This window comes from Microtus pennsylvanicus, chromosome 9 (assembly GCF_037038515.1).
Source record: "Microtus pennsylvanicus isolate mMicPen1 chromosome 9, mMicPen1.hap1, whole genome shotgun sequence".
Lineage (NCBI taxonomy): Eukaryota > Metazoa > Chordata > Mammalia > Rodentia > Cricetidae > Microtus > Microtus pennsylvanicus.
In genome coordinates, this window is record NC_134587.1 from 14,359,524 (window position 1) to 14,379,089 (window position 19,566).

Sequence of the window (19,566 nt, forward strand, 5' to 3'; positions counted from 1 at the left end):
TCACCATGCAGATAGAGTGAAGAAGATATGTGAATGTGATCTGGAAGAATCTGCCTCAGTTCGGCAGCCAGGAACTCTTCTACCCTGTTCTGTGAGGAGGCAGTTTGAATAAACGCTACAAAAGGGCACAAGGCTTTTTGTTTTGTTTTGTTTGAGACAGGGTTTCTCTGTCTCTGTAGCTTTGGAGTGTGTCCTGGTAGCTCTTGTAGACCAGGCTGGCCTCAAACTCACAGAGATCCGCCTGCCTCTGCCTCCCTAGTGCTGGGATTAAAGGTGTGTGCCACCACTGCCCGGCAAGGGCATAAGGTTTTCAAAATCACCAATGAACTCTGTTGTTCCAATGAAAACAGAGATTTCTCTGAAATCAAGACAAAGCATTTTGGAAGTGAATCCACATTTCCACAAAAAGAGAAGAGGACGGGGAAGGCAGTGGGGAATAAGATCCTGTCTCCGCAGAGACTTGCATGTTTTTGTGCCTGACTTCCCCTCTCTGCATGGACTGTGGGAGGTTCAGTATGGTTGCTCAGAGGTCCTCCTGGCCTAGCACACTTAATCTCCAGTAGCCAGCTCAGATTTAAGTGGCATAATTCTGAGTATTTAATCTTGACAAGGGTAGAGGGTTGTGCTACTATCCTAGTTTCCCTGTATGTTATTTTTCCTTTTGCAAAGTAAATGCTGAGTACATCTGTTCCGTTTTCAAGTCAGCTGTGTTTCTGCATTTCTGTCCCCAGGTTCTAGAACAAGTGGTGTGCAGGCAGAAGCAACTTTGTACAGGGATTTGTATGACTATTCTTCTTCTTTTTCTAGAATCTGCGTGGTACTGTAGGCAGATGACTTAACACGAGTCTTAGACACACCCATTTGGATTTGCCATTGTTCGTGGCTGTCGGATAATCTCAGTGCTGGGTGCATTCATTGACGCTTGGGCTGCCCTCAGTTGAATGTGCTCAGCTCCAGTTTCTCTGCATTTACAGCTCCCCAAATGTCGTTGCCAAAGACGTCCAGGACGTTCTGTCCTGTTGTGTCCAAGTATTGTGAAATCTAAGACAAAGGCGCTCTTTTCCCTTTCTTCCAAGCATCTTTCTACTCGACATATGCTCACTTCCCGGAACTATAGTGGACTTTTCCTCTCAGGCAAATCTTATACAGAGACACATCTAAGTGAGGAGAAAGGGAAACTGTTCTTCTCCACTCGCGGTGGAGCCTGCACTTCATTAAAAACAACAGAAGTCTCTCTTTTGGAGAGTCTACAATGGATATACATAAATGTGTACATAATCACACCCAAGGGTCTCCTCATGACAACAGAAGCCATAAGTTTTCCATTTTGTAGGCGTTCGTAGACTCACCATCAAGTATCTCCTCTTACTCTTATTTGTCATAAAATGCAGAAATGCCTTTGGCATTTGAATATACATTTTCATATGGTTAAAAGGGTTGTTTTTCTCACTTGAAATATTAAAGCTTATTCTCTCTTCAAACTCATGTCAGCTGGAAATGTCTCTTGTGTGTCATACCCATTGTGCTCCCCTCTGTTCCCTCTCCTCGTCCTGAAAACCCTTCAGTTTCCAAGTTAAAATTCTCAGTGTGCCTCCAACTCTTTCAAAAGCAAAAAAGTTCGTATGTGTCGAAGGGGGCTGACGATGTGACTTCCAGGGAGAAGATTCCTGGAACAATGCAGCATTAGGCATGCATTCTGATTTTCATACAGAGACACAAATGAGACTCCATGAAGGAAGAGTTCATTTTAGGTTGTCACAGCTTTGTCACAGGAGGACAATGCCTTCAGCTCTAAGGCAGTCAGCCCCTGCCTGGCTCTTGGGTTGTCATTATCTTCCTTCCCCGGCTCTGCCTTAGTAGCTGCTGACTTCTACCTGACCTGCTCCTCAGAAACTTGCTCACACACTCTAGAGGCACCTTTATTAAATGCTGCAATATCCCAGTCTGGGAAGAATTTGAGTAATGAAGCAAGCTGCCTGCAGCACAGGTTTCTGTGTTTCTGCCGGGCTCCTGGACCTCGCTCTGCTTGTTTTCACGTTTTCACTTCCTGTGGTTCCTCAAGTGTCCCTCCTCAATCCCTGTACATATGCTAGCTTTTCCTACAGGTTCAGTGTCCTCCCTGAACTGTCTCTGAGGCCAGAGCCCAGTCATCACAAGTCCTGCATCAGTTAGCGCTGGCATAGATCATCCTTACGAATGGAATTATTGAAAACAATATTCCCTGTTCGCATTCATTCCTTTCCCACAGCCAGACAGCCGTCTCTTCTGCTTCAATATGCATTACTCTGTGCTAGTAACACTTGGTAAAACATAGTGTACTATAGCGGTTTGATAACTCTGTCATTATCTTATCTGATACCCTTCCGTCCTTTACCCCAGAACTTGGTTCTTCGGGTCCTGCCAGTCTTGAACAAAAGCTTATTGGTGTTATGGCAAATTTTATGTACACTCAAAATCTAAGGAAACTCTACCATTTTCTCTGTATGGAAAGGCCAAGACAGTAAATACAGTCACTATTTCTTTAGCAATGTGCCAAAATATATCCCAAGGGAAATGATGTCTTTTACCAGGCATCAGCAAACTCTGGTTCACAAGCCAGATAAATCCAACCACTGTTTTTATAAATAAAGTTTTATTTGAGCAAAGCCGTGATCATTCATTTATGTTGCTCATGCCCATTTTCATGATACAAAAGCAGCGTTGAGAAGGTGTGGCAGGGCTGTATTAGTTGTTCTTCTTTGTCTAACCAAACACCAGTCAAGAAGTAAGTCAAGAGGGCTGAGATTTATTTTGGTTGACAGTTCAAGGCTACAGTTCATGAAGACAAGCAGTCAAAAGTCTGGCCCCAAGTTCCCACTTTCTTTACTTAAAACCTCTCTCCTGAAGGCTGTACAGAGCTCCCTAACACACCACCACCAACACCACCAACACCACCACCAACAACAACACCATCAACAACAACAGCAGCAGCAGCAGCACTCTGGGGACCACGTGACCAAACACAGGCCTACAGGGGATGTTTCATATTCACATTCTAACAGCATCTGTCATGAAGCTGACAATATTTACATCCAGCCCTTTACACAAAAAGCCTGACTACTTCCCTCTTCTATTGATCTCTCTACTTGATCCTAAACAGACTCCTGCCTAATAGGAGGAGTAGTCAGGTACCAAATTTGGTAGTCAGGTACAAATCTGAATTACTTTCACCCCCAAAAGATAAAGCACCTTTCCATACAACTGTCACCTAAATGAGGATATTTGTGCTCACAAAGTAATAAAGCACGAAGCTAAGCTTTATAATTTCCAGATTCTCTTATTAAAAAAGAAAAGCAGCCTAGCGAGGGATAAACTTGAGATAAATTTTTAATAGTTATTGTTGTCTGATATCTCTTCAGAAATATCAGGTCCACTTCTTAGTGGCTGCTTTCCTTAGAGTCTATGTGCTCTGACCACACCGTACTGTTAGATAAATCCGGCTTTACTGGATTGGGGAAAGAATCAGATTGATTTGATTTCATCCCATTAGATACACTATTACAAAGACGTGCTCATGAATGTTTATTTCAACTAGCTTTGCAATAGAAAATATAACTTCTTTTCTCAACATCATTTGTTGACTTGAGGTTCATAGAATGAAGGAAAAATTTCTCATGAAAATCAAATGATGGATTGGCTGACAGCTAGCGCCACAGTCTTTTTCCATGGGTGCGCACGCAACTCCTGCAATTTAAAGTAGCGGGAGGAAGGGATTTTACACTCTACCAAGCCATTTTATTTTTTCCTCCGTGCTGATTAAAAAAACAGGAGTCATCACTGTCAATGAGCAGAGCCCATCACTGCTTTTGTCAAATGCAAGGAGGTGTAAACACAAACTGTTAAGCAGAAGTGAAAGATCGTGACTCACCGTCTGACAGTGAAGCTATTAAACACAATCAAAGCCTCCTAGTGAACTCAGGCTGCCTCTCAACACATCGCTAAGGAATCCTTTCCCTTGCGAAACTAGGACAAAATGCCACAAACTTCCAAACCTTAGAAAAGCTTCATTTACTCATTTAAAAGGCTTTCCCGATTTCAAGAGAAGATTTACTTACCGTGGCATAAATAACATTGCATTAAATCTGGACACCAGGCTTCTCAAAGGGTAAGCAATAATGGATTTAAAGATGATCCTTCAGGACATTATCGTCTTAAGTCTTAGGACATTTATTGGTGATTAAAATATGTGATCCATTGGACAAGGTTATACGTATATTAACAACAAAGTCGGTGTTTGTTGCCTTTTACGAGTCCAACATCAGTGATTTATTATCAGGAAGTCATTTGGACCATGACGTAAGGTACATGGGTCTATATTGAGAAGTGAAAATCCAGAGTGTGGAATAGAATTCTGTCATCTTGAGTGACAGGAGCAGATGGCTGGGTGTGTACGTGCAAGAGGACGGATGTGGCAATCTCAAAGTCCCCTAAAAGTTACCTGAAAGAGCTTAGGGATGTTTTGCTTAACTGTCCTTCAAGTTAAGTGTGCTAAATGTTAAATTGTTATAAAACATTTGTCTCCAAATGGTTGCGAACCAAAGGTCTTTTATCATCCGAGTTCTATGAAAATCTTAGTCATGACGATAGGTAAGGTGAGCTTGTCTTCTAATGATAGCCCTTGGCCAGCCAAATGAGAATGGGTACAATTTAGCTCTATCTACACTGTGTTTTAAACTTCAGATATCAGGTTCAGGTGACAAGTGCTTCTGCCCGAGTTTCTGTATCCACTTGGCATGGTGCCTGAAATACTACAATTACTTAATATGTGTATGAATGACTAAAAGAAAGATTCTCATCATTTATTGTTGAGCAATTAAAAGTACAAGAACATAGATGGTGCTCTTCCCTGGGAAGGTTGGTTTGCCTGTCAATATTCTCCCAGTCCTGTGGTTCTCTACGGTCCTAATGCTGTGACCCTTTAATATAGTTCCTCATGATGTAGTGATTCCCAGCCATAACGTTATTTTCTGCTGCTTCATTTCTGCCATTTTGCTACTATTATTAATCATAGCATACATATCTGATATATGGACTATCTGATATGTAACCCCAAAGGGGTCGTGACCCACAGATTGAGAACCACTGTCTTAGACCTTTGCCCAGGAAATCTGACCTCATTCCTTTTCACAAAACACTCCATAAAAGTAAATCTCAAGACACTATGTGGAGATGTATGACTCAGAATGTCAAAAGAAGCTTAGCAGAACACAAGTTAAAAAGTAAAGAAGAAGTAGATACTGAACTCAGATCACAAAGCCTGGATTCGTGGGTAATCATGTTTTCTGCTACGTCCTCTCAGGCCAGTGTTCTGCCCACTTGCAGTTTGGCCATTTGTAGTGGCCAAGTCTACTATAACATGAAGAGGTCCTGACCTCAGAGAAAGCTTGGAGGATACTGAAATTTTGGCTTTGTTAACCTTGTGAATTACCAGTGGATGTGGGGACAGACTCTTCACCAATATGTGTGTGTGTGTGTGTGTGTGTCTGTGTCTGTGTCTGTGTTATCTGTGGATCTCATCTGAGTGGATATTACCATTTTATCTTAGGTCATTGACATAAGAGTACCTGCCTTCCCCAATTTCTAGCCATTTTAACGATGTCTGAGAGGTTATTCACAAGAGCTGAATATTAATTTACACTGAGCATACGATACATGGTGTTTCATTTGTACTTTTCAGAGAGCCCACATCAAACCCTTGGCAGGCATTGCATTTATTGTTTTATTTTCCTCTTACATTTTTTTTAGGATCTACACATAAACAGTTCTCTTGTATTTTTTATTCATTTGATTCCCAGAACACTGACAGTGAACCTGGAAAATTGTAAGCAGAGAAAATGTATTTGTGCGTGTGGCTATAGCCAAATCTGGTTTGGTAAAATGAACATTTTACTGGCAACTTGAAGCATGATTTATGACAAATGTTGAGCTTACCTTTAATAGTCAGGATCAGAATGACATATGCATTCTAAAACCCTACAAACGCTATGAGCAACACATAGTCTACCCTGGACACTTCCACTTCCATGGTCTTGTTCTCCGTCAGTTCATTTCTATGAGCCCTCTCTACTCTCTGAAACCCTTACGTAATGAGATCAAGGATGAAATGGTGCAGAACCCTCTGTCCTCTGGGTCAGACTCCTAGAGTTCTTATGTGGATTTGTTTTGTCCATTGAAACAAAGCATTCAGGAGAAAAGACAAGGAAGACAGGAATCAAGTGAGTTTCTTCTCGCCAGCCTCCTGGTCTCACTTGTTCTTGCTCTCCCCTTCTTTGCAAGCCCTGGCTTCCTCCTGCTCTCCAGATGGTTAGCAGCCTCACTCAGTGCTGAATATCTTTCACACTGGATCTCTCTGGGTTCCCTAAATTCACTGCAAGCCCAGTTTTTTTAATAAATATCTCAATGTGATATTTTTTGAGAGATATTAAGAAGGGTCACGGGCTTAGGCATTTTCTAGCCTAGAGGGATTTGCATTCTTGTAAAAGGCCATCCCCTGATCCAAAGGAAGAAATTGCTGTTAGGAGGCTTTAAGTCTTCAGGAATAGCATCAAGGATCAGAAAGCCTTCTAACACCATTGTATCGACTCCTAAAAGCACTAATCCCTCCCATGTTTACAATGTTTTCCTCTTACCAGCATGAACTAACAAGACATTATGTAGACAGAAGCCCCACATGCTGATGTTAAGAAATGCTAAACTCATACAAAAAGCGAAAGAAGTCAAAACAGAGTTGCAAGTTATTTTTGTATATGCGTGGGGTAAGTGGGGCATGGGACATGGAGCAAGAATACAGGGAGAGCATTAGAAATACATGGAACAAATTATCTGCTGAATCTTAATGGTACTATAATCTATTACTAGAAGAACATCAGAAACACAGAGGATAAACAGATTGTTTAATTTTAATGGCACTGTAATATATTACTAAATATTTAGGAGTACATGTGCTTAATAACCTTTTCTGAGATCATTCTCATTTACTTGGTCTATAAAATTTTTTGCAAAGGGGGCTACAAATATACAACAAACTGCAGGCTCTTTTGCAGATAACACTGACATTTAAAAACAAATATTATAATGGTAAAATTGTAGCTTAATTTTGTATACAACAAAGAATATTTAGTTTTACCAACACACCTCTTGGATATTATCCAAATTATTATATATCAAAGTGTGTGGTTATTTTTCCATTTCTAAGAATAGTAGAATAGGGAGTCTGTGGTCGCATAATTTTTATAGGAAGCTAATAAGTTCATTTGCTCTAGATCAGGACAATTCAGGTACATATGATGAATTTAGGATTTTCTTTTGCCTTTTGCTTTTTGAGAACAATAAATTACCACCTTACAGAACATGGAGTTGGCCTTTGATTCAGTCATGAGCGCTGCATTGCAGAGGTGAGGCAAGGCTGAAAAGGGCTTGTGAGATGATTACACATCATGTAAATCAATGCAGTTTGCTGCAAATGCAGAAAGCGCACTGACTTAAGTTTCTAAAATGATGTTTAACTTTTGAAATCTAGTAAAGATCTCACAGTTTTCAGAATAAAAATGGTTTTACATAATACTTGGAAGAGCTATTATTTTGTTAAAGTGAAAAATTATTGTACAGAATGAGTTTTATGGCTACCCTCTACAAGACTATATGGAATGCTTATGAATGCAAATTATCCAGAAAGGAGTTGATGTCTCCTCTAGCTTTGAGATAGCTATCTGTTTTATAATTGCTCTTATTATCCATTCCCCCAATCAACATATTGAACTCATCAAATTAGTCACAAATGACACTCAGACTTAATAAAATGACATAGACATAAGGAGGTAGGAATAATCAGAAAGAGGAAGAAGATGGAGAGAAAAGCATAAGAGTATTGACAATGGGAGAGTAACAGTAATATATGAGGGAAGAATATAAAAAAGAGTATTGATTATTCTTGTAGAGTTGCAGTAACATTAAGGTAGACTAGAGATAATACAGGATATGCAATTGGTGTAGGAGGTCTTCTGTCTATGTGTTGCTTTCATTGGTTAATAAAGGAACTGTTTTGGGCCTATAGCAGAGCTATAGGGGAACAGAGCTAGGTGGGGGAAACTAAATGGAATGCTGGGAAGAAGATACAGGGAGGGACGCCATGGATCCGCCATGGAGATAGACATGCTAGAACTTTGCTGGTAAGCCACGAGCTCGTGGTGATATACAGATTAATAGAAATGGGTTAAAATAAGATGTAAGAGTTATCCAATAAGAAGTTAGAGCTGTTGGACCAAGCAGTTATTTAATTAATAAATTTTCTCTGTGGTTATTTCAGTTCTGGGTGGCCAGGACAAGCAAGCGGTTCCCTCCAACATACAATGTGAAAGTTCAGTATGTTCCTGAATTTATGAAAAACATAGGTCCACAGATAGGAAAGCATAATACATGGAAATGGAATGAATGTGCAGAAACCTAAACATAGACATAGACATCGACATTCCAGGGCATCAAAATATTTAACAACCCTGAAAATACCTGGATAGAAAATATAGAAAACTAGAGGATGAAAAATTGACAATAAAGTTTTCAAAACACCTTGGTTCCTGCTGGTCAGTTAATAACGATGTCAAAGTGCTGAGAAAAAATAGTTTCTTTTTGTCGTCTTAAGCTGAGGAGAGTTTCACAAAACAGTGCAATAAAACAGGGTTCTCTCCTGCACCATCATTAAAAATTACAGACGTTCTACGTTCTTAGAAGAAAGAAATAATCTTAATGGAGTGTCTCAAATATAAGAAGAAACAGTAGAGAGACACTAGTTACCAAGAAGAAACTAAAAATAAACACTGTTCATATAAAGACATAACCATGTCTAACTTAGGGAATTAAAGACAACTATATCATATGAATGATAGGAAAGGGGGGTGTCAAGATAAACAAATGTAATCATGTTTAACTCAGGGAATTAAAGACAAATATACCATATGAATGATAGTAAGGGGTCATGTCAAGATCCCTGTGTTCTTCTGAGGTAGGATTAATGCAATCTTTTTATTAAAATGTACAAAATTGTGATTGGAACAAGAGAAAAAAGTATACAGATAATAAATAGTTGAAATATAATGAATAACAGAAGTACGTGTGTGCCAAATTCACATAATCATGAAAAGGTATTCAAAGAAAGGATAATTGGCAATAATCTAAAAATTTGGCAAATTGGACAGACAACATACTCTTCTTAAAATATATTTAAAATATAGAAATGTGAAATATTTCCATAACTATGAAGGCATTTCAGCTGAAGAAGAAGAAGGAAACAAAACCCATCATATCTTAAAAGGGAAGAAATAATCTTATGTAGATAGAAGGGTTTATTAGTTTCTAGGGACATCAAATTGATGCTACAGTTACAAGCATCTTAGTGTTTTCAGGTTTTGTAAAAGTAGAAGAAGCCTGATAACACTAAATGCTGATGATGTGAGCAATACGGTACACTAGTTATAAATCCTAACCTTTTAAACTAAAACTCTCATTCGCTCCCTTCCTAGGTTTGCATGAAAAATTCTTCATTTCCCCAGAACATGTGACATAATTCAATGCTCATCAGGAGGAACCCAGTATGTTCACACTATAATCTTAGGTAGAAGAAAGGAGTGAACCATAGCTATAATGTACATGAACAAGTCTCTTAAAAAATACCCACCAAAATCAAACGATGATAACCATATAGAACTACATGGTTTGTATGAATAACCAAACCAAATCCAAATCAAAACAACAACCCAACAACACATTGTTATGGATACAGAGATGATACATTGTTAAGAAACAGCAAAGAAATGTCAAAACAACACTTCTTATGGTAGGTTGACCAATATGAGCAAGAAGCAGTGTACATATATAATTGTGTAAGAATTAGTATGATTCTTTAAGTCAGGCAGTCATTTCTAAGCTGGTAATGTTATTCATAGTTTATATAGATGATAGAAATATACTTTTGAGTAGTCATGGATTCTAGAACACAAGATTGATGTGCTGGCTAGTTTCATTTTAATTTGGCACAAACTAGAATCATCTGAGAGGAAGGAACCTCAACTAAGAAGATGCCTTTGAAAGATGAGTCTGTAGGAAGGCCTGGCATATTAAGTGGTACTTCATGTGAAATGACTCACTGTGGGTAGGGTCTTGGGCTGGTAGTACTGGGTTCTATAAAGTAGCAGGCTGAGGAAGCCATGAGGAGCCATAAGCATCACTCCTCCATGGCCTCTGTATTATCTTCTAACTCTAGGTTCATGCTCTGTTTATGTTTCTGCCCCGACCATCTTTGGATATAAACTGTAATAAGGAAGAGTAAGCAGAATAAATTTTTTCTTCCCCAAGATACTTTTGGCCAAAGTGTTTCATCACAACAAGAGTAACCCTAACCAAGACAACTGACAAACAGGATTATGTAACTGGTATGATGACAATTTTCAAAATTATTAGCAGGTAACCTACACAAGTCGCCTGGAGTTCAGGTTCAGGTTCTCCTGTTATGGCAGATAATTATTCTGCAAAGTCAGAACAGGTGCCTTCCCTCACTGTGCGCCTCTCACCTGCTGTGGATCGCGTTACCTTGCTCTCTTTTAATGAATGTCCACGTCTTATTGTGGCTTTTCTTAACTTGCTTCTTCAGCTTTCACTCCTTTCATTTTCTTAAAGCATGTCCCATGATAACACCTCACAGCCTGTAGGCTTCAGCTTGTTTTGGTTTATAGCCGAGGCCAAACTTCTTTAGCTTTGTTCTTCATGTTACGGAACTTGTACCTCTATACACTCATTGGTTGGAAATAGCTAATCCATAATAGTGAAGCAACAGGTTTTCAGTGCACAGTGGATAAAGAATACCCTGAAAACAAATATTGGCAGGTACGAGTACTTCATTAGAAAACAAGGGTTTGAAAGAGTCCATTAGCATTGTGTGGGTAATTTATCATGGTTCCACAGTGAGAAGTGACACCCTTGCCTTGCCACCATTAACTGTCAGTAGTCCTTCAAGAAAGCATGGGGCTACCGGGTGGTGGTGGCGCACGCCTTTAATCCCAGCACTCGGGAGGCAGGCAGATCTCCATGAGTTTGAGGCCAGCCTTGTCTACAAGAGACAAGAGTTAGTTCCAGGAGAGGCTCCAAAGTTACAAAGAAATCTTGTCTCAAAAAACAAACAACAACAACAAACACGGGCCTCATGAGCCCTTCACCCTCCCCCTTCCATGATGAACTATTGCTAGGATGAATCCTGTGTAGGTCATGTACAGCAACTTCAGCTGCACTGCATAAAGAACCTTCCACGCATGCTCATGCAGACAACCTTATGTAACTCAGTGAGACACACACACACACACACACACACACACACACACACACACACACAAATGAAGTAAGAAGATGACTGTTTGGGAAGAAAAGCTGCAAAAGAAGATAAATGAAGCTGATATAAGAGGACCAGGGACTGGTAAGGATGAAACTTTGCTATAAATGGGTGTGAAACTACCAAAGAATAAAAATTAGATAAGTGTAAAAGCTAATAAAAGGAACCCTCTCTACTGCTATAATAAAACAAGCTTCTACTAAGAGTTGGATTGAAGGTGGAAGGCCAATGTGCAGAAGAGCATTGGTAAATTAAGCTTCTGTAGTAAGATATTTTAGAGTCATTTAGATTCATTAGTCTTTTCTTTTTTAGATGTACTAGGTAGAGAGATATTATCTCCACCTCAGTAAAGACAAATGAATGCTCTGCTTTCCACCATTAATTTTTGGTGGCATATCATTTCCCTGGTCCTATTAATGTGCCTTCATCTAGTCCCAATAAGTTCCTAAGCAGCTTTAATATAGAAATCAGTTAAACACATCCGTTGCCAACATTATAATAGCTAGATAGCACTACTCCATCACTGTAATCAAATTTCTGGCTTCTCATTTGGTCAAAAAGAAACATTCTTTTGAAGGGTTATTTCTCTAATGGATAAGCTTCAAGGCACAATGATATTGCTAGAGTTTTGGATGAGTCCCCTAAGCATGTAATTTTTGGTCTCCAAATTATGTTAATAAAAGGTGATGATGGAGCCTTTGGTAAGTGCAGCACAGAGAAAGTCTTTAGGTCATTAAGGACATGACCTCAATGGAGGCTTGAGTTTTCATCCTTTATCTTTGCCTGCAGAGTGATGAAGTGAATGGCTTACCTCTGCCATTCATCTACCATGACGTGCTGTTTCTATATGGTCCCAGGTCAAATTTGCCCATCAGTCATGGATTAGAACTGCCAGAATACTCCTCCCCAAAGATCCTTTTCTTAGTTAATTATTTCAGTAAAAAGTCAAATGACTAACAGATTTTTAGCTTGATTCATAGAAAGGGATTTAATATTGATTTACCAAAGTTGGAGTCTTGAAGTTGTAGAATGGATATCTGGGGAGGTCGAAGTCTTCACCACTAGCACCAAGAATGGCAGGGCCTCACAACACATTAGTTTGCATTCTTTCTACAAAGCTCTGTAAGAATGTTCCCCCATATCGTTCTCACTACATCACCACCCACCCGAGTATTTCCTTTTTCGCTTTTCCTAAAGATTTGTTTGAGGACATAAAAGATTGTCTTCTCCATGTTTGGATCCCCAGCCTGGCACTTAACAGATCTGCAGTACATACTTGTGGAAGAAATGACTCTAATTCATTTGAATATGCATGACTGCAAGTTGTCCAACACCTGACTTATGTTGAACCTACTAATAAAGTAGATGGATTGCCTCAGGAGAAAGGCTTGGTTCTGCAACCTTACTGTATATTTAAACAGCCACATTTTTTTTTTCACTTTTTCTTTTTCGCCTCTCTATTCCACCTTTGCAATGCCATCTCAACCAGGTAAACAATCTGACTGCTAACAACTAAGGGATACAGAGGTCCTTGTGTATGACAGCGAGAGCTAAACAAGCTGGTCCCAGAGGCATCCTCAAAACAGCAGAGAAGCTTCTTTACAAAACTTGTACTCTGTTCTCAGTGCCTTGCCCGGACCATGCCAAGGATTTATCTCTGAATCAAAAGCATCTGGAACAAGGGAAAGAGGGAGACCTTTCCAGAGACGGATGGAATCACTGTGTTAATCAGATGAGGTGGTGATGGAAGTTGAGATTCCATGACAGTGAAAACCATGAGAATAGGTGTGACTAGCCGTGTAGCAAGGAGGAGGTTCTCACTTGGAAGCCAGAGTATGATGACGTTATGAGCAAAAACTAAAACATGCTCCAGTGTCTGTGAGCAATCTGTAGAAACTACATTATTTGTTAGTTTATATTACTAATATTATTTAAGCATTTATATAAAGGTGACCTTTATTTTTTTTCCCTTGCTAATATCCAAAAGACTATTTGAGAAAGATGGTTCGTACCCTTGACTTTCATTGAAGCCTATCCACGGGGCACTCCTGTAATACATTTACAAATCTATTCTTTATCATCCTGTAATCATAACATTTTACTTACCACATCTGATTTGATTACATGAAAGTTTAAACAGGCTTTCCTTTTCAGAATCATCCTGGATCCAAGCACATCACATAAAATGGTGGCTTCACTGGTTACCGCGGTGAGCATGTACTAACATTCCTGCAGCGAAATAGGTCAACGGACTCTGAAAACCTGTAGTTACAGTCTATAGTGTATGCTTCACTTTCTGCCTGAGAGTAAAGAAGCTGAAGGCACTGTCTAGCTTCACTGTGGCTACAATGGAGTCCTTTCAAGAGATATTAAGTCTTTTCCACTTGCCCCAATCTGAGTAGGACCCAACATGCAGCTTTCTAAGTTCCACCAGCAGAGCTGCTTTAGGGTGAAATGGATGGTAAAATAGGTTGACTCACTCTTCATCAATGCCTTCATTCTAAAAATACACATAGTGGCCAACTGATGCAGGCTTAACTTAGAATTCTTCAACTATATAATGGCCTACAATTTGTATACCTTTTAATAGAAACCATATTTTTGCACATGATATTTTTCTCGGGTAAAAATACTGGTATCAGAGTCTCTTATGCAGAAAAAAAGAGCCATGGCTTCAGTCAGCCACATGGTCAAGATGGCTAACAACTGATTCTCTATGCTGAACTCCATTGTATGCTGCGAGGGTGCTGGGTTGCCTGCATATGGAATACCTTTTAGATTTATGAAATGATAGGTTCAAATTACAGTGGAGTTATTTAGTTGGAGCCCAGTTTCAAGTTGAAAATATCCGTTTTTGTCCATCTACTATGGGCTAACCTTCAGAATTAAGGGAAGTCTATAGTCTGGTGATATGGACGTTGATAAGGAAAACATTTGCATGTTAGAAAAGAGAGAATATGAGAAGACAAATTAGTCTAACTTTCAAAAGGGAGCAACCTAAATTCTAAATACATAGAAAATATGTAGTTGATGAGAATTATTTCCTATGCTTTTTAAAATGCAGTAAACAGTGGCATTGGACCATAGTTCTTTACATAGCAGCCTCCAAGAAAGTCCTTGACCTTAGAACTGTAGACAAATGTCTCTTGATACCTATTTTCACTCACCTTCCTCCATCCTCTCCTTTAACCCAAGAAAGCTACTACATTTAATAGGCATGTTTGGTATTTTTTATCCTAGTAAATAATTCTGGAAGTTTGAGAGTCATTTGGGAATTCTAATTTAGAAAGGACTGTTACTTGGAGAAAGTTAAGATCAACAATTCTATTAAAAACATCCCTCTATTTCACAGAGTATTGGTTAGAAACATGGATAATTTGTCCTTTTCTATGCACTCTGTGTTGTTATGGGCTTAGCAGGTTGAAAGGATAAAACTCAACTTTAGCAATCAGGGTGAGGGGTTGGAATCTAGACTGAAGTTAATCTCTGTGAAATTGAAAAGTCAGTAGAACAGCATAGGGAGCCAGAACATCTCACGTCTGTTCACAAGGGAATGACTATTTATGTTGCTGTCTTTGTAGTTGTACATTTCAATCCACAACTATCGGGGGGATTTGGAAAGGTACTGTAAGTCAGCAAACAGAAGATTGCAAGAATATATGAAATTTAAAATTCAGTTGTTTCTAGCTTTCAAATATAGATAACAGTTAGTCCCACAATGGAAATTACATAACTCAACCAGTAAAAACTGAGTAGTTCTTTGGAAAGGTGAAGAAATCTAGGAGCCATTTGACATCTCAGATGGAGGTGAACTGTACTCTGAGCAGCATACTCAACAACTATTGCGTGATTTGGGATTCCCCTCTGTATGCTGTGAATTACCATTGGTTAATAAAGAAGTTGTGATAGGGTAGACCAGAGATAGGCGGGGAAAACTAAACTAAATGCTGGGAGAACCGAGGTGGAGTTAGAGAGAAGCCATGGAGCCACTGCAGAGACAGACATGTCAAAACTTTGCTAGTAAGCCATAGCCACGTGGCGATACACAGGTTAATAGAAATGGGTTAAATTAAGATGTAAGAGCTAGCTAGCTAAAAATATGCTTAAGCAATTGGCCAAGCCATGATTCAGGTGATATAGTTTCTGAGTGATTATTTCAGGTCTGGGCAGCCAGGAAACAAACAAGCAGCTTCCTACTACAGTTGTGTTTTTACTTCCATGTGCATGTGGTTTATACAGAAGATGCCAGTAGTATCTGAGGCCTAAAGAGGGACACATCTAAGAAGAATGTGACTGTGGTGACCTCTGAAAACTTTGTGTGCTGTTCATTGTGGGTAAGATCGCTTTAGTCAAATCAGTTGTAACTGATTCTGCCTCCTGGGTCTGTGCTAAACCGGTTAGACCTTCTCTTTCTGTTGGTCATTAAGACCAATGTCACTACATTTAGAGAATGAACTTGATCTTTCAGCTAACTAACTCACATACTTAACTCATCAACTCACTCCATGGACAGCTGCACGGTAGCATTTAGCCAAGGAAGATTGTCTGTTAACTAGCACTGTTGCCTCTCAAAGTTGCGACACTTATTCCTCCCTATAATGTCAACATGTTTTTCTCTTAGAAACATTTTCTTGTGAGCCATCTCATCAACTCCTGCATGTATTTCCCATGTCTACCATTTTAGAATCCCATTGCAGAACTGGACGGCTGATGTGTTAGACTCATACTGTCATTTCTTCCAGACTTTTTTTCCCTTAGGAGGTTGTTTTAGTTACTTTCCTATTGCTAGGATATGATACTATGGGCAAGACAACTTAGAAAACATTTCGCTGGGGCTCACAGTTCCAGAGATTTTAGAGTCCATGATCTTCACATTAGGGAGCATGGTAGTAGGTAGACAGGTATGACACTGGAGCAGTGATTGAGAGCTTATGTCTGGATCCACAGTCAGGATGGGGGAGGAAGGGAGGAAAGAGAGAGAAAGAGAAAACAAGGTTTGAAGCCTTGAAGTCCACCTTCATGCCTCTTCCTACATGGCCGCACTATTTCAGCAGTTCGTAACCTATGGGATGTGACCCCTTTGTGGATCAAACAGACCTTTCACAGGGTTAGCCTAAGAACATCAGAAAACACAGATATTTACATGATGACTCATAACAGCAGCAGAATTACAGTCATTAAGTTGCAATGAAATAATTTTATGGTTGGAGGTCACCACAACATGAGGAATTCTATCAAAGGGTCAAAGCATTAAGAAGGTTGAGAATCACTGGGAAAGACTTAATTCTTCCCAAACAGTTCCACCAACTGGCAACCAGGTACCCAAATACAAAAGCCCCTGGGAGAGGGTCATTCTCATTCAGATTCCCCATAGAGCTTCCCAAGAAGAGAAGAGGAAATATGGGCACTGAGTGCCTAAGAAATCTTAACACATTCTTTTGGTGTGTTGTAATCATGAAGCATTTATGGGTTGACTCTTGAGTCTGGGAAAGGCTTCTAGTTTAACATGAATACTTCCACATCTAAATTTCCTTCCTACAACACCAGAAACCCCATGGATGAATTAAATCTGAGTTATAACAGCCACCATCAAAGTGAACTAATGGAAAATTCAGTCTCATGTTCTGCTCACAAGTCTCCTCTAATAGCTCCACTTTCTGGGAGTACTGAGGAATATATCATAGAAACAGCCTGTTAAGGAGCCTTGCAGACAATCTTTTACAGGGCCCTCCTTTCTCTCACTCCTTTCATTTCAGATGTATTAAGACAGACCAATAGTGAGCCTTTTCTTCTCCAGGTAGAGTATTGCTAGCCACTGTGATCCTTCTTTAGCTGAAGTGGTTGTGAGCCCTCTACCATTTAGGTTGCTCTTTTCATCAGCATATTCTAGTTTATCTGTATTGTGTTTTAACTGTATGATCCAGAACTGAAACAGTGAGCAGCCCTTCCTTGCTGGCACGGATCTTCTGTTTGACTTCCTCTGAATATACTCATTTTTAGCTGGTCAGCTATGAATTCATTGAATACCATCTCAGAATTCAGGCTTTGCAGTCAAACCATCTGAGTTTGATGGGGAGTTTGTTTTTACTGATACGGATTAAAAAATATAACAGTTTCCTTACCTATTCAATACATATTAAATACTACCAGCCTGTTCTTCAGGTAAAGACCATGTCAGAATACCTGGCACAGGTACATACACAGAGATGGTAGGAACCTTTGACCACATACTCTCTTTTACTCAGTTTTTAAAACTGACGGTGAAGACAATTAAATCTAAAGAGTTAATGCAGAAAATAACTTTTGGGAAAAAAAATGATGTTTCCTCTGTGTTCTCTGGAAGCAGTTTCAACAAAGGGGAAAATAGCTGTCATTAATTGCTGCTGGAAAAGTAACTTATGACAGTGAATTCACTGGTTGAATTCTGTGGAGTCCTAGCATCTTGAGTTTATGCTAGCTGAGTTTCTGCAATCTTTTGAATTTATGAATCTAGCTCGACAGCAGTCTAATTCCGCATGAGTGATGGAGCTTATTACATTGCTGGCCTTGCATCTTAAGGCCACTCTCTTCTTCTCCAACCCCTTGCTGCTTTCTGTGCCCTAATTCATTCCAAAGGGGGCCTTAGGTGTGTTGCAGTGAAGACAAGATATTGAGGAACTAGATGGGCATCTTAAGTTGTCTTTTCACACAACCACATGTGTTGGGTCCCATTAGCATGCTATTGGTGTATTAAATGACCACAGTTTTTTTATATGGAAATATAAACATTAGTTTCTTAAATGAAGGGTTCCCAGTGAGTGTGTGTGTGTGTGTGACAGTCTGTGTGTATATGTGTGTGTGTGAGTGTGTGTGATGAGTTTCCTTTCTGAATGCATTAAGATATATATTTACATAGGCAAAATTGGGAATTTAGGTTTGGCACTGTAGGATACCTAGTCAGTTGGCTATAGTTCAAAATCTGGAGTTTTCAACCTAGTAGCTTTTTGACAGAGACACATTTTATCTTTGCCATTCTTTGACCTTTAATTAATAAACTGGAGGGAATAACATGTGTACAAATGTGATAACACATAAGAGATACGCTTTTTAGTTCTCTGTCTTCTTTCTCCAATTCTTTGTGTTTGCATGCATTACTAGGGGACTGGAGCTACTGGACGGTGGCCAGTAGACATCAGCAATGCTCCTGCCTCTGCCTTCATAGTGTAAAAGTTATATGCACATGCAGCCTCTCCTGGATTTTTTATGTGCAGGCTGCAACCCAAACTCAGGTTCTCACAGGTGCGCATGCACCAAGTGTTTTTATGCCCTCTCCCACTGAATTATCACTTCACCAACTCTCTGTTTGATCTTTCAAAATGGATCGCAATAAGAATAAATATGACATGTCTAAGACACTTTAAACAGACTGTGGATTCAATGGACCATCCTGTATTATTTATTTTCACATCTTTAACCACTTCTCTATTCTTTACTGACACACATGCATATACCCATACGTTTCTATGTGTATATAACAATGCCTCTCTTTTTGTATGTAAATATATATACACATATACACATGCACACATACAGAATGTGACTGAAAGATGTGCTTGCTTGTTTTGCACAATGTGCTTTGTGCCTTTTAGAAATGTTTCTCAAATACATGCTTCACATAAAACATCAACAGTCCCTGCTACAACAGCTGGCAAGGAAGGAAAGAAACACATTGGAGTTTGTCCCTCTCATTGTTATTGCTCTGTGGCTGGCCCATTGAGATGTTCAGCTGCTGTAGGAGCAAGGGGACTCTAAACAGTCTACTGGAATTTCATCTTGCCAAATGCTGGAGTTAGCAGAGACTCAGGAAACATATTAAAAAGGCATGACTCTCAGATTTGTTGACAAGTCCAAAGTAATAAAAAAGCAAAATTTGATATAACTGGGGGCTTTTCACATTGTCATTTTTCACCTTTGCCATATTCTCTGTAGCTGGTCTCAGCGCTTTCTCAGCATGCCTTTGGAGATTGGAAGGGGGATTGAATGCCTTCCTTGAGCCTGCTTTCGCTCTACTCAGGCTGATTTATATTTAAGATTGTACTCCTTCCTCCAGAGACAGTTGGGGTATTGTTAGAGTGATTGTTTAAAAATATAAAACCATGCACAAATCCAGTTAC

General features: G+C 39.5%; 1 protein-coding gene across 9 annotated transcripts in view; it reads right to left on the bottom strand.

Annotated features, from left to right (window-relative positions):
* Window positions 1-19,566, bottom strand: part of B3galt1 (beta-1,3-galactosyltransferase 1) — a 501,059-nt gene that overhangs the window by 107,419 nt on the left and 374,074 nt on the right. Inside the window, exon 1 of one of the 9 annotated variants that reach the window (XM_075984986.1) lies at window positions 4,095-4,237. The exons of the other annotated variants lie outside the window; for them this stretch is intronic. The gene's annotated coding sequence lies outside the window, so the exon portion shown is untranslated. Of the gene's footprint in view, window positions 1-4,094; window positions 4,238-19,566 lie in introns of those variants that run through there. 9 annotated transcript variants of the gene reach the window in all.